This window comes from Peromyscus maniculatus, chromosome 6 (genome assembly GCF_049852395.1).
Source record: "Peromyscus maniculatus bairdii isolate BWxNUB_F1_BW_parent chromosome 6, HU_Pman_BW_mat_3.1, whole genome shotgun sequence".
Lineage (NCBI taxonomy): Eukaryota > Metazoa > Chordata > Mammalia > Rodentia > Cricetidae > Peromyscus > Peromyscus maniculatus.
The window spans coordinates 73,277,978-73,282,584 of record NC_134857.1 but is presented as its reverse complement, the minus strand read 5'-3'; the positions used below and the strand labels follow the sequence as shown (position 1 = coordinate 73,282,584).

Here is a 4,607-nt window from a genome sequence, read left to right as displayed (position 1 = left end):
TCAGGGAACCTCAAGGAAGACAGGAAGGCAGGATGATAGGAGGGATCAAAACCTCAGCCAACAGATCACACAGATTCAACTAAACACAGCTCATGGGGCTTCACAGAGACTGAAGAAGCAATCACAGAGCCTGCATGGGTCTGAACCAACTCCTCTGTATATATACTGTGGTTGTTTAGCTCAGGGCTTTTGTGCAGCTCCTAACAAAGGCAGATTGGGGAGTCTCTGACTGTTTTGTCTGATCTTGGGTACCTTTTCTTCCTTCTGGGTTGGCTCCTTGAGCCTTGACATGAGGGTTTGTGCCTACTCTTACTCCATCTTCTTATGCTGTATTCATTTGATATCCCCAGGAGGCCTGTGCTTTTCTCAAGGGAATCAGAGGAGTAGTACATCTACATGGAGTGGAGGGAGGGGAGACTATTCAGGATGTATTGTATGACATAATTAAAAATAAAAACAAAGGGGAAAAATAATGAAAACTTGGAAAGACATTTAAGGAAGAAGTATTTGGACAGATCTGCCAAGGAGCAAAGAATGTGAAGATACTTTTGTCCACAGTAAATGTCTATGAAAGATGCCTTCGGCAGAGGAGGAGGTCAATAATCAAGTAGATAGGATGACCCATTAGTCGGACAGTCAAACTCTTCCCCAAGTCATCCTTGTTATTGCCCCATGGGCCCATGATCAAAGTAGCCATGGTAGCTGAGATAGGGGTTATTCATGTATTTAACAACATGGATATCCATTTATCAAGAGTGACCTGGTTACAGTTGCTGCTGAATGTCAGATCTGCCAACATCAGAGACCAACACAGAGCCCCAGAGATGTCACCATTCTCCAGGCTGACCAGCCAACAGCTTAGTGATAGGATGACTATTTTGTCCTTACAATAGTTGATACCTATTCTAGTTATGGATTTGCCTTTCAAGCATGTAATGAACTTACCATAACTACCACACATGGACTAACAGAATACCTTGTCAACCACCATGTTATTTACACAGTATAGCTTCTGACCAAGGTAAGGGAAGAACTCCTGACTGGAGCCACAACAAACATTTCATTGAACCCGAAGCTCAGACTTCTCCCAAGCCACTTTGAGGTTTTGATGTCCTTAATCCAACAGGCTAAGAATGAAATAACAGTGTTAGGAGGGGTGATTGACCAAGATAACCATTAGGAAATTGGATTGCTTCTCTACAATGGATTTAAGAAAGATTATGCCTGTCAGGCAGGAAATCCTTTAGGGCTCCTCATGGTACCCCATTTTCCAATGAATAACAACACTGGGAGACTCCAGCAATCTAACCCAGGCAGATGACAAAAGGTACAGACACATATATATTACAACTCCCGTATAGAGGCAAGATGGGTAGTGATATTCTGACTGAAGGAGTGAAAAGACCACCAACACAAATATTTTGTGTCAAATTAAATAAGCTTTATTTTCTGCTATAATAGGTTTTCTCCCTACACCCTGGTTTGAGAGGATAGCCAGGAAGATAGGAGATGTGGGGGTTTTATAATCCCCAAAATGCAAGGCTAAGGGTTTTTGAATAGTTGGTAGGGTTCCAGAGGTATTATGGTGATGTAGGAAATTGGCTGAACTTTCTCACCAATAGCCAAAGACAAACAGAAATAGTATTTGAGAGTATAGCTGACCAGGTCCATGATGAAACCCAAGACTACCTATCCATTTACTTAGTGTTGCTCAGCTGTCCAAAGAGTCAAGTTTAGGCAAAGACCCTGGCTGCATTAGGGCCATGGACCAGACATAGTTCTCAGCAGCAGTCAGGGCCCAGAGGTCATCATGGTCCTGGGTGGCAGCACAGGCCTCTTAGAATGGCATGGCCCCTGTATATAGATTTATGTCTGAGTCTTCCATTCAATTCATGCCAATAACATGCTCTTTGATTACCATATCTTTGAAGGACAATTTTAAATTAGAAATGGTGAGACCTAGAGCAGTCCTTTAATTGTTCAGGTATGTTTGAGCTCTCTAATTCTTCTTGTATTTCCATATGAAGCTGGGACTAGTCTTTAAAAGATATGGAACAAATTGTGTTGAGATTTTGAAGCAGATTGCTTTGAATCTGAAGGTTGCTTTTTGTAGAAAGGCCATTTTTATATGTTAATGTCATTGACCCACGAGCATGGGAGATCTTTCCATTTTCTGACATCTTCAATTTCTTCCTTGAACTTAAAGTTTTTTATAATACAAGTATTTCACTTTCTTTGTTAGAGTTACCCCCAAGATATTTTATATTGTTTGAGGCTATAGTGAAAGGTGTATTTCTCTGGTTTCTTTCTTAGTCTGTCTCTCATTTGGACATAGAAGGATTACTGAACTTTTTTTTTTTCATTATTTTATTGCTGAAAATAGGTTCTTCTCTCATACAATAACCCTAACCAGAGTTTTCACTCCCTTAGATTTTTGTCAAGCTAAAATGCTTAAAGTGTTTATTAGCTATAGGAAATTCCCTATTGAATTGTTTATCTAACTTATGTTTAATATATTATCTTCTACAAACAAAAATTATTTATTCTTCTTTTCCAGTTTGTATCTCTTTTATTGTCAATTGTCTTTTGAATTATTTAAGACTGAAATTGTTATATTGAATAGATACAGAGAGAATAAAAAAACTTTGTCTTGTTGCAGATTTTAGTGGAATTGTTTGAGTTTCTCTCTATTTACGTTGATGCTGACTATGAAATTGTTTTAAACTGCCATTATTGTATTTCCATATATCACTTATGTTCCTATCTGTCTTTGGGTTTTATCATGAAAGATACTGGATTTTGAATAATGCTCTTTCTGCATTTAATGATATGATCATGAGGTTTATGTCTTTTTGGGATTTCTGAGTATTGGTCTTTTTGGGCTTTTTATGGTCAATTACATTTTTTGATTTTTGTATACTGAATCATCCCTGCATATCTGGGACAAAGCCTAGTTCATCATTGCAAATTATCATTCAATATTCTGGGATGCAGTTTGTAATTATTTAATGAGTATTTTTGCATCAGTGTTTATAAGGTTTTGGTCTGTGATTTAGGCATCAGTGTAATTTTAGACTTATAAAATTGGGCAATGATCCTTTTTTCTACTTTCAGGAATAATTTGAGGAGGATGGGCATACATTCTTTGAATGGTAGGTAGATTGCTGTGCCAAAACTATCTGGTCCTGGGAAGTTTTTGGTGGGAAGACTTAATGATTAAACTCTTTTACCAGGGTTTATCTGTCTGTTTAAAATAGATATCTGATCTTGATTTCATTTTGCTAAGTGGTACCTATTGTTTCTGAATTTGTTTATCTTGATGCCTTTTCCCTTTGATGAGTATGTAGTGTTTTTACTTATTTCTTCTGATTAGCTTTTGGTGAAGTCTATTTTGTTAGTATAAAAGTGAGTACACCAGCTTACTTCTTAGCTTACTTTTCAGGTCCATTTGCTTTTAATGTTTATTTCCAATCCTTTGCTCTGAGGTTGAGATGTGTTTCTTGCCTGCAGCTGAAGGATGCAACCTGTTTTCACATCCACTCTGTTAGTCTGTGACTTTTCACTGGAGAATCAAGACCACTGATATTGAGAGATCTGAGTGACCAATGATATTGATTCCTTATATTTTGTTGTTGTTGTTTTGGTGGTGGTGGTGTTTGCGTGTATGTGTGTGTTTCCCTCCTTTTGCCTTTACTGCTCTCAGATTATTTATTCCCTATATTATTCATGGTTGTAGTAATTCACCTTAAGTTGGAGATTTTCTTCAGCAAATCACTACAGGCCTGGATTTGTACATAAATATTGCTTAAATTTGGTTTTATTGTGGAATATCTTAATATTCCCATCTATGGTAATTGAAAGTTTTTCTGGGTATAGTAGTCTGGGTCTGCATTCATTGTCTCTTATAATCTGTTGCACATCTGGATAGGCTCTTTTGGCTTTTAAATATCTTCAACCCCTGAGGTTCTCAGGCTGCCCTACAAGTGTCTGCAGTTTCCACTGAGATTCCAGGGACAAGACCTTAAGACACTAGGGTTCTCGAGCAAGTCAAAGAAAAAAGAGTATGGTTGTTAGTGAACTCTAGAAATAGTACAACCTGAGTTCCAGGTCCCCAAGGTTGCCTGTGATCAGTTTCTGCCTAAAACTTTGGAGAAATCTGACATCTGAACCTGGTCTGTGACCTCTGCATGAGGAATGTGATTGACAAGTTCTGTCAGGAAATGTTGGCTTTGGCCAGCTGCTTCAGTGTCCAGAATATGTGTGAGATGTCACCATATTCCATGGTGGAAGTACCACTCAGGCTGCAAAATCCATCACCTACACAGCACCAACTGCCAAAATTAAAACAAGGGCATAATCCATCAATGTCTGTAGTGTTGGGGAAGCTCTCAATGTTCTACCCCTATTGTTTGACTTCCATAGTTCTGCCTCTGGATAACTCTTCTTGTTAACAAAATAGTGTCCATAGAATATGGAATCTATGCTTAAAAGCACACCCTAGTGCTCACTTCGGCAGCACATATACTAAAATTGCAACGATACAGAGAAAATTAGCATGGCCCCTGCGCAAGGATGACATGCAAATTCATGAAGCGTTCCATATTTTT

The 4,607-nt window shown here is 38.4% G+C and overlaps 1 non-coding gene across 1 annotated transcript; it reads left to right on the top strand.

Moving 5' to 3' along the window:
• Positions 1-4,500: 4,500 nt before the first annotated feature.
• On the top strand, positions 4,501-4,607 carry LOC121826512 (U6 spliceosomal RNA). The gene has a single exon (XR_006068781.1). It is a non-coding gene; the product is annotated as a U6 spliceosomal RNA (small nuclear RNA).